This window comes from Panulirus ornatus, chromosome 38, assembly GCF_036320965.1.
Source record: "Panulirus ornatus isolate Po-2019 chromosome 38, ASM3632096v1, whole genome shotgun sequence".
NCBI classification, from domain to species: Eukaryota; Metazoa; Arthropoda; class Malacostraca; order Decapoda; family Palinuridae; genus Panulirus; species Panulirus ornatus.
In genome coordinates this window covers 28234798-28260205 of record NC_092261.1, presented here as the reverse complement: position 1 = coordinate 28260205, position 25408 = coordinate 28234798, and the positions used below count along the sequence as shown (strand labels likewise).

The following is a 25408-nucleotide window of genomic DNA, read 5'->3' as shown; positions in this document are numbered from 1 at the left end:
ACCATGGTCAGCAATGAAATCCAATACACCACAAAGGTGGTTACAACTCCTTTAACAGATAGAACAAAGGAACTGATTGACAAGGGGAAAAAAGATAAAGAATTGAAGTGTGTCTTTATTTATACGATTACCACGTCCATGTCTGAGACCTGGCATCTTATTGGTTATAATGGGATCAACAGCACGAGAGACGGACGCCTTGATTGGCGACCATGGCCACTGTAACATCGAAGGTGGAAAGACAAGAACAAACATTCTGTTAAACCGGGGCTTCATTCGCTTTAGGAAACCAGAGAAAAATGCAGATATTTATTCGTTAAGAGGAGCAGTTGAGAGGCCATATGACACAGCAGTGTCAAAGATAAAGATAATAAGCTTCACAGGAAAATAATATGTTCATAGTGAACACGAAGATGAGGTTGTCAGTGAGGATGGTTTACAGAGGAGAGGTTCCTAGTGCCTCTGGGCTCCTGATGGAAGAGAGACGATCATGGTGAGTAGAAGCAAATGTAACCAAGAGAAGAGGAGGAGGAAGAGGAGGAGGAGGAGGAGGAGGAGGAGGAGGAGGAGGAGGAGGAAGAGAAGAAGAAGAGAGGAGGAGGAGCCACAGGCCAGCCAGGCAGTTATGGAAGATGGTGCAGTGTTGCTGCTCGAGACAAGTGAGTGTGCAGCAGCTGATGTGGGAAAGAAGGAAAAAAAAAAAAGGTTGTTTTGCATAGTGTTTTGACGCTTCAAAATACACTGGAAAGTGAAATAGCGATCGTAGCAAAGGGTTTGCAGGACCTGATTCCTTGTAGCAGTTCAGCATCAAGATGTGCGCTACAAAGTCGAGTACCACAAACTCGGCGTCAGGATCCATATTTCCTAAACCTGATAATGTTAGCTACAAGAAAAAGCCCAGTGAAATATGTGACGTCTTGAGGCTTTACTTATACTCACTGAAAAAAGAAATTCCAGTATAGCTTTCACCAGGGAACAACATTCCATCAGCCATTTTGACATAATCGATGCCAGAGTATCCTGGCCTGGTGCGCGTAGCGAGGCCCACTGTGGAGATGACAGACAGACCAGGTGATCATGTCTAGCAATGTGGAGATGATAACAATGATCAACAACATGTCATACTTACAGCCAAAGGTAAATCAAGCATCAACAGTGGCGGATCCGATCGTTTTCCGATGAGGATTCAGATGAACTTATACTACTGAAGGAATCGCATGTTATCTCTCAGAATGGTAGATGGGATCTGATGTAATTCTCTTTGCAATGATTGTGTTGATGTTTCTCTCACAAAGGCACAACATGATCATCACCTGTCGATTTCTATGTTCACGTGAACACAACGATAGTCAGTTGAACACGTACGATGTGGAACAGCTCCACGCTGGAGAGTTATGTCAACAGTGGAGGTTGTTATGTACACTGTCTTTATTCCAAGGTGGATAACACTACGAGCTGAGGGTATAACTAAATATCGTAATCACCTGACACGAGTGTTTATAAACAGATCACACAGCCAAGGTCGGATCATTAGCTCTCTCTCTCTCTCTCTCTCTCTCTCTCTCTCTCTCTCTCTCTCTCTCTCTCTCTCTCTCTCTCTCTCTCTCTCTCTCTCTCTCTCACTAGATAGTGCCAAACGAAACTACAGAACCAACAGCATTACAAAGCAGAGGGTGGGTCCAGGTGTGGTTGTGGGTTGTGGTGGGTCCAGGTGTGGTTGTGGGTTGTGGTGGGTCCAGGTGTGGTTGTGGGTTGTGGTGGGTCCAGGTGTGGTTGTGGGTTGTGGTGGGTCCAGGTGTGGTTGTGGGTTGTGCTGGGTCCAGGAGTGGTTGTGGGTTGTGGTGGGTCCAGGTGTGGTTGTGGGTTGTGCTGGGTCCAGGTGTGGTTGTGGGTTGTGGTGGGTCCAGGTGTGGTTGTGGGTTGTGGTGAGTCCAGGTGTGGTTGTGGGTTGTGGTGGGTCCAGGTGTGGTTGTGGGTTGTGGTGGGTCCAGGTGTGGTTGTGGGTTGTGCTGGGTCCAGGTGTGGTTGTGGGTTGTGATGGGTCCAGGTGTGGTTGTGGGTTGTGCTGGGTCCAGGTGTGGTTGTGGGTTGTGGTGGGTCCAAGTGTGGTTGTGGGTTGTGGGGGGGTCCAGGTGTGGTTGTGGGTTGTGCTGGGTCCAGGTGTGGTTGTGGGTTGTGCTGGGTCCAGGTGTGGTTGTGGGTTGTGGTGGGTCCAGGTGTGGTTGTGGGTTGTGGTGGGTCCAGGTGTGGTTGTGGGTTGTGGTGGGTCCAGGTGTGGTTGTGGGTTGTGGTAGGTCCAGGTGTGGTTGTGGGTTGTGGTGGGTCCAGGTGTGGTTGTGGGTTGTGGTGGGTCCAGGTGTGGTTGTAGGTTGTGGTGAGGTGTGATGGTCTGGTCACACTGGAGGTGAGGTTGACATGATGTGACATGAAACGTTCAGGTGAGGGAGAGGATGTGGCCCTTGTCTTCTGTGACCAACTCCTCACTTGTACCTGCAGGTAGATCTGTGTCTCACCACGCCCAGATCTTTGTATGATCTGGGTAAACTGATGAACTACATATAGTTACTGATGACACATTGATGATACAGAACTTCCTTGACGAACATTATCCCAAACTACATATTTCCTTAGAGCTGCCAATACACATTTTCCTCTACATTCACGAAACATGAGACAGCAGCTGTGCAATGGTGAACATCTTAAGGTTTGAACTACACTCGTCTCAGTCTAGTTCACCTTCCTCAGCTCACTTGCATCTGGTATTCGGGCATTAAACCCATCCAGCTTCACATCTCCATGTCATACACAACACTGGCCAACACCTAACTCACATATTTCCTTAATTTCTAGTCCTGTTTTTTTTTTTCCTTTCGTTATCATAAAGATATTCAGGGTTGCGAAAGAGTTGCAAGATTCTTCCGCTGCCGATCGTAGTTGGCGCCACCAGTCGAGAAGAGCTGGACGGTTCCCAGGGCCCACTGGACCACCATCAAGCGATGGAGACCCACCCACCTTCCCTGGACACACCACCTGCTCCTGCTTCCTTCACGTCTTCTGTCGTGCAACATCACACCTTCCCTCTGTTGAACACCAGCTCTCTGCTTCTTCCTCCTGATCTGCTTCTCTCTGCTTCTTCCTCTTTTATCTGCTTGCCTCTGCTTCTTCCTCCTTTATCTGCTTCCCTCTGCTTCTTCCCCCTGATCTGCTTCCCTCTGCTTCTCCTCTATCCTGTCAGATCTCCAGCTTTTAGTATTTGTCAAACGCAGCCGTTGCTCGCCTCTTGGTTCTCAAGTCTCCCAGCGTAGAAGACATGTGGCTTAAAATTTTCACAGTCCTCCATAACCTTCCTTCCATATTTCGTACGTTCATCCTCTCCCTCAACTTCCTTCAGTTACGTACAATTATGTACGATTCTTTGACATTTTTTGATCATTTGTCACGAGATATTGTTCTCCTCACATGCCAAGATCCCGCTTATCCCTGGGATGTTACTGTACATCATGAGGATTGGTCGAGCCCCACCTGGGATGTTACTGTACATCATGAGGATTGGTCGAGCCCCATCTGGGATGATCCCAGTGGAGCCGGGACCAGGTGGGCTTCCCCTCCTTAACGACCCAACACAAAATCCCGACCATCATGACCATTCCTCCACCACTCGTTGCCTCTCAGCCTTTCCAACGATTCCTGCTCCCTCCAACCTCTCTCTCTCTCTCTCTCTCTCTCTCTCTCTCTCTCTCTCTCTCTCTCTCTCTCTCTCTCTCTCTCTCTCAGGCCATGGTTTCATCGCTCCTCCTCCAAACCCTCCAACTCTCTCTGCTCTCATTTCTTCTCACTGTCACAGCCAAGCTGTTCTCCGCATATCATACACACTTATATAAAATGGAAGAAACTCTTCTAATGTGACTTGTGATAACAACACATCTCTGGTCCTTCGCCATAATTGTCTCCATTCACTTCTATAATTCCACTTTTCCTTCTCTCTCCTGACCAGGTCAGCTCATACCTAACCCTCCAGTTGACACAGGTGTTCTTCTTAATACCTTGTCTTCCTCTTATTCACCTTTGGATGATGACGTATCTAGTTGTCCTGCCCATCTCTTCCCTCTCAACCCATACCATCTTCTTGATCCTCTTCTCTCGGGGTCTTCCCAGCTCCAAGTGGACACGGTGTATTGCCCAGAGGGCGTGTCTCCGCCGCCAGCCTTGACTGACTAAGCCTTTGGCCCGCTCAGGACCTCGGTCGTCCATTTCCAGTTCCTTTAACATCCCTGGGTTTTTCTCTCCTCCTGGAGGGTGCCTTGGTGCAGCCTCTCCCCATGTAAGGAACACACGGTATGTCAATCCTTCCAACTATCGTCTTATTGTTCTTATTCCATTACTCTCGCTTTCTCAAAGACTTGGAATCCTCTTCCCTTCTGTTTATTGTTTACATGAGTTTACATGAAAAAGACAAACAGGAGGCCTGATTGGCCAACGACTGTGTTGGCTGGTAAAAGAAAGAGAGGAGTTTAACTTGACAAGAAAATGGATAATTCCGCTCAGCAGTATTTTAAGCCATCACCGACTCCCCCGCTGCCGCACATCAGCCTTCTAGTGCCCCCGTTACCGCTGTCGTTCATACAGTTGATTTCTGGCGGTTTTTCTCAGGGTGTACCTGATTTTATAAATTATTTGTCTAAACGACTTTCAATGTATTGACAGTCTTAGCGATCACTACGTCTGACGGTAACTTATTCCAGTGCTCAACACACCTATAGGAAAAGAAGGTTTTTCCCACGTCTATGATACATCTTTTAGCTTTAAGTTTTACTCCATTTGTCCTGGTAACACATTTTCTTATATTTCGAAAAGATGTTCCTGATTTGCTTTATCGAACATGTTTAAAATTATGACCACTTGAGTTAAGTCATAGCAAAATCTACGTTTTCTAAGGGAGAAGAGATCCAATCGTTTTAGCCTCTCTTCGTATGACAGATTACTAAGGGATGGAATCAACTTTGTCGCGTCTTTGTATTTGCTCTAATTTTACCTTGTCTTTTTTATAGTTTGGTGACCAAAACTGGACTGCATATTCAAGTTGTGGTCTTACTAGAGAATTATAAAGTGTGAGAATTGTTTCTGGCGTCTTGTAATCTATGTTCCTGGCTACGAAACCTAACATTTGGTTGCCTTTATTACTTGCTGCTTGACACTGTTTTGTGTATTTCAAATTGTTGCTAATGACAACTCCAAGGTCCTTTTCTTCATTTACTGTGATTAGAGAGTTCCGAATAGTTTGTAGTCTTAACGTATATTCTCGTCTCCAAATTGCATAACTTTACACTTGTCAACATTAAACTTCATTTGCCATCTGTCTGACCAATCTGCTAGTAAGTTAAGATCTCTTTGAATCATTTCGCAGTCCCGCCTGTTTACAGCTCTACTTCCTAGTTTAGTTTCGTCAGCAAATGTGGAGATTTTAATATATGAGACCGAGCTCTTGGTCATTAATGTATATTGTGAAAAGAGTTGGGCCCAGGACCGACCCCTGTGGCACACCACTCGTTACGTCTAGCCAATCTGAGGCTTCGTCGTTTAATACTACACACTGCTTTCTTCCGGTAAGCCAGTCTCTGATCCATGTACAGAATTCTTCACCGATTCTGTGTGGTTTGAGTTGATGTAAAGGTCTCTTGTGATGAACTTTATCAAAAGCCTTTTGGAAATCTAAATCTACTTAAAGATTCTAACACATTCGTCAGGCAGGATCTTCTATAGCGGAAACCGTGTTGGTTGTCCGATATAATTTTGTGTTCTTTTAGAAACATGACAATTCTATTTCGTATTATTATTTCTATCATTTTACCTAACACTGACGTAAGGCTAATTGGGTGGTAGTTCAAGGCACACTTGTTTATATATAGGAGTAACATGTCCTAATTTCCAGTCAGTTGGCACCTCACCAGCCAATAGACATTTGTTGAATATTTCTATGGTGTATATTAGCTGTCTCCTGACCTCTTTTAAAAATCCTGGAGCTAAGTTAAGATTATTCTTAATTTTCAAGGAAATTCTTTTTTCTTCCTCGCATTTTTACTCTGTCTTATGACCTTATTGCACTCTCCTTTGATTTGATTAATTCCTGGCGATTTTCATGTTTCCATTGATTTTGAATTTCTTATATGTTCATTTTCATTTGGGGCAAGTTTGTCCTTCTATTCTCCTCTTCATCCATAATGGTTCTGAAATATGGCAAGTTTTCTTCGTAATTCGTGGAATATGTTTACTTTCAATCTCGAGTCGTGTGTGTTTGTAGAATTATTCCACATTTTCTCTATTGTGTGAACGTCAGGAGGCTTAGTTCAATTAGTACGGCGAATTTCGTGTCATAATGTTTTCAAAATTCCTCTGTCTGTGAGGTGACCTCTCCACCCCAAGCATCCCTCTCGCCCAGGTCCCAGCCATCCTGTACCGCTACCATTACACTGCTCATCCTGGACGTCGTGTTCCTCATATCCCGTTCACACTCAACCCCCGCGCACCGCCCTGCCTCCCACACCTCCTCCCTCACCCTCCCACACCTCCTCCCTCACCCTCCCTCGCTCTCCTAGTTCCTTCGTTGGCTAGACCGTGATTAGCTCTCCTGAATAGTTTATTCTATCAAAAAAAAAGAAAGAGCCTAATGTTCTTATCCAATACACTACCAAGGTGGGCTTTCCCTATTCATTTAAGTGAAGACCATCGCTGGCGTACACAGATCTATCATGACCATATGGTTCCACAGTCTAAACACACTATCCTCCTCCCTACAGAGAGATTCGAGTCTTCTGTTTACCCCCAGCATTCGACTGAGGGGACAGGAATCCACATTATACCTCGCCAGTAATACCGATATCATAAGCTTCCAGAGACTTTAAACTTTGCTGATGAAGTTCCCTCTACTTCGCTAATATATCTTCCGCTCTCCCATCTACCATGTTGGCTCAAGTGACCCAAACCTGGAACTGTACAGAAAGAGAAACGAAATGAATAGGAGAAAACGAGGATGTGATAGGGGTAACGAAAGCATGTATATCATTGTTTATATGATACGACTCACATGCTAGCCTCCTGCTGCTGGGTAGTGTTCTGTTGATACGCTCCTCTCCACAGTGTTGGAGAGAAAGTCAACCCATTGTTGGAAGCTGCTACATGACCTTTAAAACGAAATATCAAGGTCGTACACACTAGCAAAAGCCGCTGAGTGCGATCCAAAGATGACGTAGTGCGATGGAAAAATTAATCCATTGTCCCTCGCGGTGCGAGACTATCTCTATACCGAAGACACTTCAAAAATATATAAAAGCTGATAAGACTTTGATAAGTCTAAAAACTGTCTTCAGTAATGATAAAAACAAAATAATGACACGTTACGTAGTAGAGAGAATCCGTTCTGGGCAAAAATCGAGTCGTGATATGGAAGGCCAGATGCCTGAATATGAGCGAGTTACGTATCGAAAATTATTTAAAAGTAATCATGTTCTTCACATCAACTCTCGCATGATTTTGTCCTCACTCCATTAGCCATCATTAATTACCTTTCTCAACCCACTACAAAGAAAATCTACAGAACTGTAAACCCCACACCAAGGATAATCATGTCACACAGTTCACTGCTGTATAATTAGGTTCTTACCTACCAGCTAGAGGAATCAAAAACCCATCTACCATAAGATGAATTATATCCCCTTCCACCACTAGAGAAAGTATATCCCCATCAACCACTTGAGTAATTATATCTCACCCACCACGAAAATAATTATATCTTCACCACTAGAGTAATCATAACTCCATCTACCACTAGAGTAATTATATTCCCACCCACCACTGAAGCACTTATATCTCTATCCACCACTGGAGGAATTATATCCCCACCTATCTCATAGAGTACATGCCCCATCCAACATGAGTAATCCTATCCTAGCTACAATTAAAATAATTACAGATCTATCCACCACTAGAGCAATTATGTCCCCATCTAACACTAGAGCAATGACATCCCATCCACTACGACAGTAACTACATGCCATCCACCACTAGAGCACTCGTATCGCCACTGGAGAAAGTAAGCTATCAATATAGCGTTTCACCTCACTAAGACCACCACTGGCCATCATGTCGTCATCCTACCACTGAAATAATCACATTTCTCTCCCCGTCATCAGATATATACATTCGTTATGTAAACTGAAGGAGACAAAACAATGAATTACCTTGTCGTAATGTAATTGGAAGCGAATGGCTTGGCGTAGCCTCGGGCAGTGTTGCCATATAGCGAGCGTAGCATTACATCAGCCTGGGTTAGACCACTTACAAGAGAGTAGACTATGATATATATATATATATATATATATATATATATATATATATATATATATATATATATATATATATATATATTGGAGCGGGGACTGGAAATCCTCCCCTCTCAATTTTTTTTAATTTTCCAAAAGAAGGAACAGAGAAGGGGGCCACGTGAGGATATTCCCTCAAAGGCCCAGTCCTCTGTTCTTAACGCTACCTCGTTAATGCGGGAAATGGCGAATAGTATGGAAGAAAGAAATATGTATATATAGCTGTTGGAGGTTTGTATGTTCTATGAAGGTGCGCGTTCATATACACTTTATTCGTATATATATATATATATATATATATATATATATATATATATATATATATATATATATATATCGAGTTTTGCTCTATGAGCTGGACTGACCTTTAGCAGAGTGGTGGACGTGGCTGTCTGGAAGGGACCGATCGTCATTGGAAATGCGACCAAAATTGTCGCTCATATAAATATTGAAATACAGTAGCGGTGATGTACAGCCGGCCGGGGCAAATGTCACCACAACGAAATAAAACCAAATCGAAACTCGCGGAGGTGAGTCGCCTTACTCACATTCCACTCACGATGAGTGAGTGAGGGAGGGGATGGTCGCCGTAGGGAATGGGTCAGGGAGGCAGTGGGTGGGTTGGTGTGGGTCAGGGAGGCAGTGGGTAGGTTGGTGTGGGTCAGGGAGGCAGTGGGTGGGTTGGTGTGGGTCAGGGAGGCAGTGGGTGGGTTGGTGTGGGTCAGGGAGGCAGTGGGTGGGTTGGTGTGGGTCAGGGAGGCAGTGGGTGGGTTGGTGTGGGTCAGGGAGGCAGTGGGTGGGTTGGTGTGGGTCAGGGAGGCAGTGGGTGGGTTGGTGTGGGTCAGGGAGGCAGTGGGTGGGTTGGTGTGGGTCAGAGAGGCAGTGGGTGGGTTGGTGTGGGTCAATATGTTATATTTAGAATATATTACCGGGAAACGGAAACAACCGAGCGGCCATTACGAAGGTGTTCCACCCCCTCGCCCAATGATAGGTTCATTATTGTGTATATGACAATGATAACAATCACCGTAGCTTTCAAATTACTCAACAATCTTCTATATTAATCTATATGAAAATAGAATGAATAGGAATAGAGTGAATTGGAGCGATGTGGTATACCGGGGTTGACGTGCTGTCAGTGGATTGAATCAAGGCATGTGAAGCGTCTGGGGTAAACCATGGAAAGCTGTGTAGGTATGTATATTTGCGTGTGTGGACGTATGTATATACATGTGTATGGGGGTGGGTTGGGCCATTTCTTTCGTCTGTTTCCCTGCGCTACCTCGCAAACGCGGGAGACAGCGGCAAAAAAAAAAAAAAAAAAAAATATATATATATATATATATATATATATATATATATATATATATATATATATATATGTATACTTGTTTATGGCAACTATCCGGGTAGCAGTTCACCTTGAGGATTTCGGTCATAACATCACGTTTTCTATACCACTGCTGGGGTGTTTCTGGGAAATGTCTGAGGATTTATGCATTACATAGGACTCAGATGTGACCAGACCTTCACGCTGTCATAATCATACATTTTGGCATAGTTCTGTTGAACATGAATATTGTTTGATATATTAAAGTGTAATACGAAGTGTAAACATGTAATACAAAGTGTAAACATGTAATACAATGTGCAAACATGTGATACAAAATGTAAACATGTAATACGAAGTGTAAACATAGGGAGAAAGATAGGTGAGAAAGCAGGCGATTGGTGGGTAAAATTAGAATATGTATTGAGGAAATGATGTTAAAAATAAGGGTAACAACTGGTAATGGAGAAATGTAAACAAGTACACAGATATTGGTACAGGTTACGGTGGTGAGAAGAATAATACATAGATGATGAGTAAGTTCAAACAGGAAGGAATCGTCAGCCAATTACGATCACGGTAATGGCGAGGATGAAGGGGTAATTATGTAACATGGGAAGCGATAAGGTGGAGAATACTACAGTGTTAGAGGCTGATGATGAACCCTGGGGAGAAGTGTGTCAAGACCAGCTTAAACGCGCCCACCACCACCACCACCAGGCGCCACCGCCACTGACGTGCACCGTTATAAAACGTTACAAAAGTCGACCGTAGACTTGACCCGGACTTCTCATTTGTGTGTATTTGTACTGTATCAAGAATTAGTACATTCCCATTAAAGTTGATATATATATATATATATATATATATATATATATATATATATATATATATATATATATATATTCTTTTTTTTTTTTTGCTTTGTCGCTGTCTCCCGCGTTAGCGAGGTAGCGCAAAGAAACAGACGAAAGAATGGCCCAACCCAACCACATACACATGTATATACATACACTTCCACACACGCATATATACATACCTATACATTTCAACGTATACATATATATACACACACAGAAATATACATATATACACATGTACATAATTCATACTGTCCGCTTCTATTCATTCCCATCGCCACACCGCCACACATGAAATAACAACCCCCTCCCCCCTCATGTGCGCGAGGTAGCGCTAGGAAAAGACAACAAAGGCCACATTCGTTCACACTCAGTCTCTAGCTGTCACATATAATGCACCGAAACCACAGCTCCCTTTCCACATCCAGGCCCCACACAACTTTCCATGGTTTACCCCAGACGCTTCACATGCCCTGGTTCAATCCATTGACAGCACGTCGACCCCGGTATACCACATCGTTCCAATTCACTCTATTCCTTGCACGCCTTTCACCCTTCTGCATGTTCAGGCCCCGATCACTCAAAATCTTTTTCACTCCAACCTTCCACCTCCAATTTGGTCTCCCACTTCTCCTCGTTCCCTCCACCTCTGACACATATATTCTCTTGGTCAATCTTTCCTCACTCATTCTCTCCATGTGCCCAAACCATTTCAAAACACCCTCTTCTGCTCTCTCAACCACATTTTTTTTATTACCACACATCTCTCTTACCCTCTTATTACTTGATCAAACCACCTCACACCACATATTGTCCTCAAACATCTCATTTCCAGCACATCCACCCTCCTCCGCACAACCCTATCTACAGCCCATGCCTCGCAACCATACAACATTATTGGAACCACTATTCCTTCAAACATACCCATTTTTGCTCTCCGAGATAATGCTCTCGACTTCCACACATTTTTCAACGCTCCCACAAACTCGCCTCCTCCTCCACCCTGGCGACTCAGCGTCGTGTGAGGGACGCTGGCCGTGAGAGAACGTACACTTCCCAGACCTGCACGTCCAGCAGCAGGTTCTGGCTCACTGGGTCGTGCCACTGACGGCCGCACTGGGGCCAAGGGATCCCCCCGGGAGAAGAAATGGACCATGTCAGATCTACCTGTTTCTGTGGAGTAGCTTAGAATGTTCCAAGCTGGAGCTAGGCTGCGCGGATATTAGAGCTAGGCTGCGCGGATATTGGAGCTAGGCTATGCGGATATTGGAGCTAGGCTGCGCGGATATTAGAGCTAGGCTATGCGGATATTGGAGCTAGGCTATGCGGATATTGGTGCTGAGCTGCGCGGATATTGGAGCTAAGCTGCGCGGATACTGGTGCTAAGCTGCGCGGATATTGGAGCTAGGCTATGCGGATATTGGTGCTAAGCTGCGCGGATATTGGAGCTAGGCTGCGCGGATACTGGTGCTAAGCTGCGCGGATATTGGAGCTAGGCTATGCGGATATTGGTGCTAAGCTGCGCGGATATTGGAGCTAGGCTGCGCGGATATTGGAGCTAGGCTGCGCGGATATTGGAGCTAGGCTATGCGGATATTGGTGCTAAGCTGCGCGGATATTGGAGCTAGGCTGCGCGGATATTGGTGCTAAGCTGCGCGGATATTGGAGCTAGGCTATGCGGATATTGGTGCTAAGCTGGAGGATCACGTGGTTACAAGGAAAGATCGGTTCGTCTACGTACTCAGGCTGCGTCCCAAAAGTGACTCACACTCGAGTGGTGAGGCCGATTAATACGTTGTGGTGTTGGTGTTGCAGTGGGACATGCGGTCTGGTGTTAAGGGCTAATGTGTAGAGAAGTTTCTGGACGGAGCAAAATAGGGTAAAACTGTGTAAACTACCAAACTGACTGGTATAGTATGACTTAGCCACACTGACTTCAGTGTGGGGTGACTTACACTAAGAAAGCTACTATCAGGCATTGTGTTAACAGTGAGCACTCTAGCCTGGCAGTGTTGAGGATCACTTGGCATGTGAGTCGATCACTGTTTGAGATGACGCAGCGTTGACGAGAAAGTGCAGGAATAGTGTCTTTTTTTTAGAGGGTCAGGGTTCTAGGGAAAGTTGAGAGTAAATGTGAATAAAAGCAACGTTGTTAGCTTAAGCACGAGATATTGTGTGAATTTCGGATGGAGATAACTTGGAGCGAGTGAAGTAGCCTAACTGGGAGTAGACATGGCAGAGAATTGACCTATGGAAACAAAGGTGAGTAGGCATAGGGTGGGTGAGGGGGCCGCAGATCTCGAAACATTTGAAGAATATGTGAGAAGGGAGTTCACTTTCTGGTAGAATGAAGATTTGCGGGGTTTCTTTCTCTTTTGTATAATATATTCGGAGCAAATGACAACATAGTTACATCAGATGCACTACACGTGTATATGTACATTAGGCGGAGAGAGGTCATGGTGAGGTCATATCAGGTTGGATGGTTCCACGTGACCTGACCCATCAAACTGATATCATATATATATATATATATATATATATATATATATATATATATATATATATATATATATATATATACATTCTTTCTTTCAAACTATTCGCCATTTCCCGCATTAGCGAGGTAGCGTTAAGAACAGAGGACTGGGCCTTTGAGGGAATACCCTCACCTGGCGCAATTCTCTGTTCCCTCTTTTGGAAAATTAAAAAAAAAACGAGAGGGGAGGATTTCCAGCCCCCCGCTCCCTCCCCTTTTAGTCGCCTTCTACGACACGCAGGGAATACGTGGGAAGTATTCTTTCTCCCCTATCCCCAGGGAATATATATATATATATATATATATTTTTTTTTTTTTTTTTTGCTGTCTCCCGCGTTTGCGAGGTAGCGCAAGGAAACAGACGAAAGAAATGGCCCAACCCACCCCCATACACATGCTTTGATTCAATCCACTGACAGCACGTCAACCCCGGTATACCACATCGCTCCAATTCACTCTATTCTTTGCCCTCCTTTCACCCTCCTGCATGTTCAGGCCCCGATCACACAAAATCTTTTTCACTCCATCTTTCCACCTCCAATTTGGTCTCCCTCTTCTCCTCGTTCCCTCCACCTCCGACACATATATCCTCTTGGTCAATCTTTCCTCACTCATTCTCTCCATGTGACCAAACCATTTCAAAACACCCTCTTCTGCTCTCTCAACCACGCTCTTTTTATTTCCACACATCTCTCTTACCCTTACGTTACTTACTCGATCAAACCACCTCACACCACACATTGTCCTCAAACATCTCATTTCCAGCACATCCATCCTCCTGCGCACAACTCTATCCATAGTCCACGCCTCGCAACCATACAACATTGTTGGAACCACTATTCCTTCAAACGTACCCATTTTTGCTTTCCGAGATAATGTTCTCGACTTCCACACATTCTTCAAGGCTCCCAGAATTTTCGCCCCCTCCCCCACCCTATGATCCACTTCCGCTTCCATGGTTCCATCCGCTGCCAGATCCACTCCCAGATATCTAAAACACTTCACTTCCTCCAGTTTTTCTCCATTCAAACTCACCTCCCAATTGAATTGACCCTCAACCCTACTGTACCTAATAACCTATATATATAATATATATATATATATATATATATATATATATATATATATATATATATATATATATATATATATTATATCTTTTCTTTTCTTTCATACTATTCGCCATTTCCCGTGTCAGCGAGGTAGCGTTAAGAACAGAGGACAGGGCCTCTGAGGAAATATCCTCACCTGGCCCCCTTCTCTGTTCCTTCCTTTGGAAATTTAAAAAAAAAAAACGAGAGGGGAGGATTTCCAGCCCCCCACTCTCTTCCCTTTTAGTCGCCTTCTACGACACGCAGGGAATACGTGGGAGGTATTCTTTCTCCCCAAACTTGATCAATGATAAAGGAAATACGAACGAATCCAAAGATGGTCAGCCAAAACAATTCCCTTGACTGAGATATAAGCAGTGTGTGGAAAGACCCAAGCACTTATGATTATTTTTTCAAAAAACACGCACACTCTCAGGTCACCTGACACAAGTGTAAAAAATAATAAGTTATTTTGATGACATATCACACGTCAGTTTCCTCAAGTTCGACAAAGATTAATGAGGAAAATCTTTTGCAGATACAGTGTGGTGGAATATACTGCATCACCCAATTAATAAATGCAAAAATTTACCTCCTTCCAGAACATCTTTTTATTCTCCCTAAAATTTAATGATACTCTCTCACCCCAACTCTCATTTGCCCTTTTTTTCACCTCTTGCACCTTTCTCTTAACCTCCTGTCTCTTTCTTTTATACATTTCCCACTCAATTGCATTTTTTCCCTGCAAGGTAGCGCAAGGAAACAGACGAAAGAAATGGCCCAACCCACCCCCATACACATGTATATACATACGTCCACACACGCAAATATACATACCTACACAGCTTTCCATGGTTTACCCCAGACGCTTCACATGCCCTGATTCAATCCACTGACAGCACGTCAACCCCGGTATACCACATCGCTCCAATTCACTCTATTCCTTGCCCTCCTTTCACCCTCCTGCATGTTCATGCCCCGATCACACAAAATATTTTTCACTCCATCTTTCCACCTCCAATTTGGTCTCCCTCTTCTCCTTGCTCCCTCCACCTCCGACACATATATCCTCTTAGTCAATCTTTCCTCACTCATCCTCTCCATGTGCCCAAACCACTTCAAAACACCCTCTTCTGCTCTCTCAACCACGCTCTTTTTATTTCCACACATCTCTCTTACCCTTACGTTACTCACTCGATCAAACCACCTCACACCACACATTGTCCTCAAACATCTCATTTCCAGCACATCCATCCTCCTGCGCACAACTCTATCCATAGCCCACGCCTCGCAACCATACAACATTGTTGGAACCACTATTCCTTTAAACATACCCATTTTTGCTTTCCGAGATAATGTTCTCGACTTCCACACATTCTTCAAGGCCCCCAGAATTTTCGCCCCCTCCCCCACCCTATGATCCACTTCCGCTTCCATGGTTCCATCCGCTGCCAGATCCACTCCCAGATATCTAAAACACCTCACTTCCTCCAGTTTTTCTCCATTCAAACTCACCTCCCAATTGACTTGACCCTCAACCCTACTGTACCTAATAACCTTGCTCTTATTCACATTTACTCTTAACTTTCTTCTTCCACACACTTTACCAAACTCAGTCACCAGCTTCTGCAGTTTCTCACATGAATCAGCCACCAGCGCTGTATCATCAGCGAACAACAACTGACTCACTTCCCAAGCTCTCTCATCCCCAACAGACTTCATACTTGCCCCTCTTTCCAAAACTCTTGCATTTACCTCCCTAACAACCCCATCCATAAACAAATTAAACAACCATGGAGACATCACACACCCCTGCCGCAAACCTACATTCACTGAGAACCAATCACTTTCCTCTCTTCCTACACGTACACATGCCTTACATCCTCGATAAAAACTTTTCACTGCTTCTAACAACTTTCCTCCCACACCATATATTCTTAATACCTTCCACAGAGCATCTCTATCAACTCTATCATATGCCTTCTCCAGCCTTCTCCAGATCCATAAATGCTACATACAAATCCATTTGCTTTTCTAAGTATTTCTCACATACATTCTTCAAAGCAAACACCTGATCCACACATCCTCTACCACTTCTGAAACCACACTGCTCTTCCCCAGTCTGATGCTCTGTACATGCCTTCACCCTCTCAATCAATACCCTCCCATATAATTTACCAGGAATACTCAACAAACTTATACCTCTGTAATTTGAGCACTCACTCTTATCCCCTTTGCCTTTGTACAATGGCACTATGCACGCATTCCGCCAATCCTCAGGCACCTCACCATGAGTCATACATATATTAAATAACCTTACCAACCAGTCAACAATACAGTCACCCCCTTTTTTTAATAAATTCCACTGCAATACCATCCAAACCTGCTGCCTTGCCGGCTTTCATCTTCCGCAAAGCTTTCACTACCTCTTCTCTGTTTACCAAATCATTTTCCCTAACCCTCTCACTTTGCACACCACCTCGACCAAAACACCCTATATCTGCCACTCTATCATCAAACACATTCAACAAACCTTCAAAATACTCACTCCATCTCCTTCTCACATCACCACTACTTGTTATCACCTCCCCATTTGCGCCCTTCACTGAAGTTCCCATTTGCTCCCTTGTCTTACGCACTTTATTTACCTCCTTCCAGAACATCTTTTTATTCTCCCTAAAATTTAATGATACTCTCTCACCCCAACTCTCATTTGCCCTTTTTTTCACCTCTTGCACCTTTCTCTTGACCTCCTGTCTCTTTCTTTTATACATTTCCCACTCAATTGCATTTTTTCCCTGCAAAAATCGTCCAAATGCCTCTCTCTTCTCTTTCACTAATACTCTTACTTCTTCATCCCACCACTCACTACCCTTTCTAATCAACCCACCTCCCACTCTTCTCATGCCACAAGCATCTTTTGTGCAATCCATCACTGATTCCCTAAATACATCCCATTCCTCCCCCACTCCCCTTGCTTCCATTGTTCTCACCTTTTTCCATTCTGTACTCAGTCTCTCCTGGTACTTCCTCACACAGGTCTCCTTCTCAAGCTCACTTACTCTCACCACCCTCTTCACCCCAACATTCACTCTTCTTTTCTGAAAACCCATACAAATCTTCACCTTAGCCTCCACAAGATAATGATCAGATATCCCTCCAGTTGCACCTCTCAGCACATTAACATCCAAAAGTCTCTCTTTCGCACGCCTGTCAATTAACACGTAATCCAATAACGCTCTCTGGCCATCTCTCCTACTTACATATATATATATATATATATTTTTTTTTTTTTCATACTATCTGCCATTTCCCGTGTTAGCAAGGTAGCGTTAAGAACAGAGGACTGAGCCTTTGAGGGAATATCCTCACTTGGACCCCTTCTCTGTTCCTCTACTGGAAAATTAAAAAAAAAAAAAAAAGAGGGAAGGATTTCTAGCCCCCCACTCTCTACCCTTTTAGTCACCTTCTATGACATGCATGGAAAACGTGGGAAGCATTCTTCCCCCCTATCCCCAGGGATAATTTTAGCGATCGGGGCCTGAGCATAAAAGAGGGTGAAAGGTGTGCAAGGAATAAAGTGAATTGGAACGATGTGGTATACCGGGGTCAACATGCTGTCAATGGATTGAACCAGGGCATGTGAAGCGTCCGGGACAAACCATGGAAAGCCCTATGGGGCCTGGATGCGGAAAGGGAGCCGTGGTTTCGGTGCATTACACATGACAACTAGAGTGTGGACGAATGTGGCCTTTGTTGTCCTTTACTAGCACTACCTCGCACACGTGCGGGGGGAGGGGGTTATTATTTCATGTGTAGCGAGCTGGCGATGGGAATGAATAAAGGCAGCAAGTATGAATTATGTACATGTATATATATGTATACGTCTGTGTATGTATGTATATGTATACGTTGAAATGTATAGGTATGTATATATGCATGTGTGGACTTGTATGTATATACATGTGTATGTGGGCGGGCTGGGCCACTCCCTCATCTATTTCCCTGCGCTACCTCGCTAACACGAAAGACAGCGACAAAGTATAATAAATAAATAAACATGTATATATTTCATTTATTTTCTTTATTATACTTAGATGCTGTCTCCCATGTCAGTGAGGTAGCACAAGGAAGCAAACGAAAGAACGGCCCAACCCACCCACGCACATATGTATATACGTGTATATCAGTGGATGGGCCATTCTTCGTCTGTCTCCTGGCACTACCTTAAACACTGAATGTAGCATCAAACAAACACAGCCTTCTATGCTAGTACTGTCTGATGGTAATAGATAAAATGAAACATCAATAACATACCAACAGTTACTCCAAAATGGAATTTTTTTATAGGTGAGACACCACGGGCAGCAGAGGCCCTAATCAAGGCCATCCCATTAACACAATACATATATGTATACCCTTGCCTGATCCAGGTACCCATTTTATCGACCAACCCCTAGGGGTGGATGAACAGCTGGACTGACTGTTGACCAACTGCCATAACCAGGATTCGAACCTATGTGCTCAATCCGAGGCCTCTCTCTCAAAATTCAACCAACTTCCCTCTCTGTTGTCTGAAACTGCAGCAACCTCCAAGCTATATATATATATATATATATATATATATATATATATATTCCCTGGGGATAGGGGAGAAAGAATACTTCCCACGTATTCCCTGCGTGTCATAGAAGGCGACTAAAAGGGGAGGGAGCGGGGGGCTGGAAATCCTCCCCTCTCGTTTTTTTTTAATTTTCCAAAAGAAGGAACAGAGAATTGGGCCAGGTGAGGGTATTCCCTCAAAGGCCCAGTCCTCTGTTCTTAACGCTACCTCGCTAATGCGGGAAATGGCGAATAGTTTGAAAGAAAAAGAAAATATATATATATATATATATATATATATATATATATATATATATATATATATATATATATATATATATATATATTATCCCTGGGAATAAGGGTTGAAATGCGTGCAAGGAATAGAGTGAATTGGAACGATGTGGTATACCGGGGTCGACGTGCTGTTAATGGATTGAACCAGGGCATGTGAAGCGATCGGGGCCTGAGCATAAAAGAGGGTGAAAGGTGTGCAAGGAATAAATGTGAATCGTCTGGGGTAATCCATGGAAAGTTGTGTGGGGCCTGGATGTGGAAAGGGAGCTGTGGTTTCGGTGCATTATTACATGACAGCTAAAGACTGAGTGTGAACGAATGGGGCCTTTGTTGTCTTTTCCTAGCGCTACCTCGCACACATGAGGGGGGAGGGGGTTATTATTTCATGTGTAGCGAGCTGGCGATGGGAATGAATAAAGGCAGACAGTATGAATTATGTACATATGTATATATGTATAAGTCTGTGTGTATATATATGTATACGTTGAGATGTATGGGTATGTATATTTGCGTGTGTGGACGTGTATGTATATACATGTGTATGTGGGTGGGTTGGGCAATTTTTTCGTCTGTTTCCTTGCGCTACCTCGCTAACGCGGGAGACGGCGACAAAGCAAAATAAAATATATATATATATATATATATATATATATATATATATATATATATATATATATATATATATATATATACATATATATATATATATATATATATACATATATTTCTTTCGTCTGTTTCCTTGCGCTATATATATATATATATATATATATATATATATATATATATATATATATATATTTTTTTTTTTCTTTTTTTTTCTTTTTTTTTTTTTTTGCTTTGTCGCTGTCTCCCGCGTCTGCGAGGTAGCGCAAGGAAACAGACGAAAGAAATGGCCCAACCTACCCCCATACACATGTATATACATACGTCCACACACGCAAATATACATACCTACACAGCTTTCCATGGTTTACCCCAGACGCTTCACATGCCCTGATTCAATCCACTGACAGCACGTCAACCCCGGTATACCACATAGATCCAATTCACTCTATTCCTTGCCCTCCTTTCACCCTCCAGCATGTTCAGGCCCCGACCACACAAAATCTTTTTCACTCCATCTTTCCACCTCCAATTTGGTCTCCCACTTCTCTCGTTCCCTCCACCTCCGACACATATATCCTCTTGGTCAATCTTTCCACACTCATTCTCTCCATGTGCCCAAACCATTTCAAAACACCCTCTTCTGCTCTCTCAACCACGCTCTTTTTATTTCCACACATCTCTCTTACCCTTACGTTACTTACTCGATCAAACCACCTCACACCACACATTGTCCTCAAACATCTCATTTCCAGCACATCCACCCTCCTGCGCACAACTCTATCCATAGCCCACGCCTCGCAACCATACAACATTGTTGGAACCACTATTCCTTCAAACATACCCATTTCTGCTTTCCGAGATAATGTTCTCGACTTCCACACATTCTTCAAGGCTCCCAGGATTTTCGCCCCCTCCCCCACCCTATGATCCACTTCCGCTTCCATGGTTCCATCCGCTGCCAGATCCACTCCCAGATATCTAAAACACTTTACTTCCTCCAGTTTTTCTCCATTCAAACTTACCTCCCAATTGACTTGACCCTCAACCCTACTGTACCTAATAACCTTGCTCTTATTCACATTTACTCTTAACTTTCTTCTTTCACACACTTTACCAAACTCAGTCACCAGCTTCTGCAGTTTCTCACATGAATCAGCCACCAGCGCTGTATCATCAGCGAACAACAACTGACTCACTTCCCAAGCTCTCTCATCCACAACAGACTTCATACTTGCCCCTCTTTCCAAAACTCTTGCATTCACTTCCCTAACAACCCCAACCATAAACAAATTAAACAACCATGGAGACATCACACATCCCTGCCGCAAACCTACATTCACTGAGAACCAATCACTTTCCTCTCTTCCTACACGTACACATGCCTTACATCCTCGATAAAAACTTTTCACTGCTTCTAACAACTTGCCTCCCACACCATATATTCTTAATACCTTCCACAGAGCATCTCTATCAACTCTATCATATGCCTTCTCCAGATCCATAAATGCTACATACAAATCCATTTGCTTTTCTAAGTATTTCTCACATACATTCTTCAAAGCAAACACCTGATCCACACATCCTCTACCACTTCTGAAACCACACTGCTCTTCCCCAATCTGATGCTCTGTACATGCCTTCACCCTCTCAATCAATACCCTCCCATATAATTTACCAGGAATACTCAACAAACTTATATATAGGGGATAGGGGAGAAAGAATACTTCCCACGTATTCCCTGCGTGTCGTAGAAGGCGACTAAAAGGGAAGGGAGCGGGGGGCTGGAAATCCTCCCCTCTTGTTTTGTTTTTTTTCAATTTTCCAAAAGAAGGAACAGAGAAGGGGGCCAGGTGAGGATATTGCCTCAGAGGCCCAGTCCTCTGTTCTTAACGCTACCTTGCTAACGCGAGAAATGGCGAATCGTTTGAAAAAAAAAAAAAAAAAAAAAAAAAAAATATATATATATATATATATATATATATAGATAGATAGATAGATAGATAGATAGATAGATAGATAGATGGATAGATAGTTTCTGGTGAGAAACCGCAAAAGTTGGTGTATGAGTTTGGTTGAGTGTGATGAGAAAGGAGAACCTGGGGAACGAGTGTTAATATAAACAAGTTTATTGTATCTACGCGTGTAGAGAGGTTGACTGGAGCAAATCCTGTACTTTCTCGTGGCTTTCTTGCTAACTATGACCTGACCCATTTCAGAAGACTGGGTTTTCCACTTCCGAAAATTCATAAAATTTTTTGGCGATGCAATTACGAATGTTTGGTCCGTTTCAGTACAACACATCTCGTTTTCCTTCTCCAGATACATACTTTCTCAGTTCAGCTGCAGCTACATGACACATGGGCGACGGGAAGATGATAAGGTTTGGACCAGGTCAAACATCTCGTTGCAGAGGTAGACGTTTGCTAGGTAGACGGTATTGCTAGGTAGACGGTATTGCTAGGTAGACGGTATTGCTAGGTAGACGGTATTGCTAGGTAGTCGGTATTGCTAGGTAGACGGTATACAACGAAGGTAACCATCCAGAAGAACCAGCTAAAAACGTTGAGTTTTTAACCTTCTTTGACGGCGATCTTCACCAGCACTGAACCCTGGACCTCCTCCTCTGGTGCTGTGACTCAGGGTCGTCCCTGTACAACATCCAGCAGTAATCTGGAAGCATTCCTTCATTCCACGAACCCTGGTATCGAAGGCTCCATCGCGCTGGTGTCCTGGTGGAAGCGCTCTCCTGGTTCGTCACACGCTGCTCCAAGGTTCTCCACACAAACGTTCAAAGGTGACTGGAGGAAGTGTATCTTGAGACCGACATCCTACATCCCATAGCAACACAGGACTTCAGGAGTCTTTTCACGTCGCCTTCAAAAATCCTCCGATCTTATGTTTCCCAAGAAATGTTCACACAAGCAACGGGAAGAGTCGCAGACCTCCAGCTCCGAGTCATCAAGATGTGTGATGCTGAAATTGTGGTCTTCCAGGAGTTCCTTCATCTGCGCTGCGACCGACGAAGATGCCTTCTTTGAACATGGCTTCAGTGATCCACCACATACTCGAAGCCTTTCGAGTTTCTCTTGGCAAGTGTTTCCATAAATTGCTTCACGAGACCAAGCTTTATGTGGAGCAGCGGAGGATCATATTGTGGATCCACCAGAGATCTCTCCTGGACACTCGGAATACCTGGTTCATATGATCTTCGGTGAGGCCAGTCTGGCTCCTTATAATGCATGGAATTTGCTCGACCATCCCAGAGGCATGGAATACAGCAGGATTTAGTGAAACCTGACTGCACTCCCATCAGTATGCCCGTCACGCTCAGGTCGCCACATAATTTTCCGGTTGTAATCTTTGTATTTTATGGCATCTCAATGAATGTCCGACAGGAACGGAGGGTCACACGTTCCCATTGTGGAGCAGCGAAGCTTTCACACGTCTGTTAAATGATTCAATGAAGAAGTGCTATTGAGAGTGAATAATGCGTCAATATTGTTGCCAAAACAGAGCCAACGATCCACGGAAAAATGAGAAGTAAGAGTCTGACTCCTTTACCTGAAGTACGTTATGTGGGCGTCCTTCTTCAGCAGACATTTTTCTTTTAGACGAGATGTTAAAGGTTCAGCTTCATCTTTCTCCAGTGCCAAATCTCAGACCAAGTCACTTAACACGAAACTATTTCTTTGTTTCTTCGTCGAGTACAAGCTCCGCATCCGTCCGTTCCCGTTCTTTCCAATCCAGCAACAGCAGCAGCAGCAGCAGCGTCCTCACCATACACTTCCTCATCATGGAGGTCGTCCTCCTGCGGTGGTAGTGGAATGGGAAAGTCGTCATTGTTGTACGTCACTGGTCGTGTTACGGAGTGCAGCCAGGAACATCCAGCTAGGCTCGGGTAGAACATCCAGCCAGGCTCGGGTAGAACATCCAGCCAGGCTTGGGTAGAACATCCAGCCAGGCTCGGGTAGAACATCCAGCCAGGCTTGGGTAGAACATCCAGCCAGGCTCGGGTAGAACATCTTGTGATTGTTCTGCGCAGAATAGCAGACGTGATACAAGGAATCGGACTGGCATTGTCGATATCAGCGTCCAAAACTACCCCAAGAACACCACAAGCCATGTGTGGTGAGTTAGATGTTGACCAGTGTGAGCCTCTCTATAGTTCAACTAAGGCCTGACCTTCATGTGTACGTTTGCCCGTGACTACAGCCTCCAACGTAATAAGAAAAAAAATACCTGGAAGTGAAGTGTTTTAGATACTTGGGAGTGGACATGACAGCGAATGGAACCGTGAGAGCTAGATTGAGTCATACGGTGGGTGAGGGGGCGAGGGTTCTGGAAGTGCTGAGAAATGTGTGGAAAGAGAGGTCGCTACCTAGAAGGACGAAGTTAGGCATGTTTGAAGGTACAGTAGTCACAACGGTATTGTATGGATGAGGGGAGTGGGCTACAGATGAGACTGTATGGAAGAATGTGACTGTTCCACATGACAGCTAGGAAATATATGTGAGCGTCTGTATCTGGCGCTACCTAATGCGGGAAACGGCGAGCAAAGTATAAAAGAAAGATAAAAGTATATATGATGAGTAATAGGCAGGTTGATAGACTGAAAGGTATATAGATGATTAGGGAGATGGGCCGGTAAGAGGATAGATAGATACGTAAATACGTTAGATGCAACGAAAAGTACTTGAACTTCATGGAGAGGAAAATGGGTCACGGGACAAGGGTCTAATGTCACGGATGAGTAATGCTGCGTCAGGACGGTGATGCTGCGTCAGGGATTCGTCCTGGGACAGCGATGCTGCGTCAATCATGCGTCACGACACAGCTGCGTTGCGTCACAGAGGACAGCCTAAATATTGGACAACACATCCTCGACACATGACCTGCAGATATAAATATGTATATATATATATACATGTAGGACTTACCTGTTGTGCAGGTGTGTTTTCAGTGCACCAGACCAGGGAACAGGTGTGGGGCAAGCAACCCCTCGTCTCTAGGACCCACCCACACAAACAACAGGTGTGTGCGTGTTTGTGGGAGGCGTCAAAACCGACCGCTGTCTGCCTCACACACCTGTTGGACCCGAACTCCAGCGACGGGCGAAGACTTCCTTCACTCCGGAGGGGACGAGGGAGGAGGATCTCGCTCAGCTGATAACTGGTTATGATTAATGATGATAATCGATAATCCGCGCGTGCAACATTCCTCTGCAGATTAATGTAGGATTATCTGTGAGTGGGTGAGGTGTTGGTGGAGGCATGGGTTAGCAGCGTGGGGAAGGTAGGCTGGCCAGCGTGGAGAGAGGAGGGCGCGCGGCCTGGCCCCGGCGCTCAGCAGCACGCGACTGGTGGAGTCTTGCTCCACCACGGTCCCTCCCACCTGCCTGCCTGCTGCGCTGTGGCTGCTGCTCCACCACCTCTGCTGCTGCTGCTGCTCCACCTCCTCTGCTGTTGCTGCTGCTCCGCCTCCCCTCTTGCTGCTGCTGCTGCTCCGCCTCCCCTGCTGCTCCTGCTCCACCACCTCTGCTGCTGCTATTGCTCCGACACCCCTGTGCTGCTACTACTCCACCTTCCCTGCTGCTGCTGCTGCTGCTCCACCTCCTCTGCTGCTGCTGCTGCTCCACCTCCTCTGCTGCTGCTGCTGCTCCGCCTCCCCAGCTGCTGCTGCTGCTGCTGCTGCTCCACCTTCTCTGC

At 44.5% G+C, this 25408-nt stretch overlaps 1 protein-coding gene across 1 annotated transcript in view; it reads right to left on the bottom strand.

Annotated features, from left to right (window-relative positions):
* The window catches only part of LOC139760959 (transmembrane protein 45B-like), a 180625-nt gene extending 155498 nt beyond the window's left edge, over positions 1 to 25127 (bottom strand). The window contains exon 1 of the mRNA XM_071684742.1: positions 24641 to 25127. The gene's annotated coding sequence lies outside the window, so the exon portion shown is untranslated. The remainder of the gene's footprint in view (positions 1 to 24640) is intronic.
* Positions 25128 to 25408: the final 281 nt, after the last annotated feature.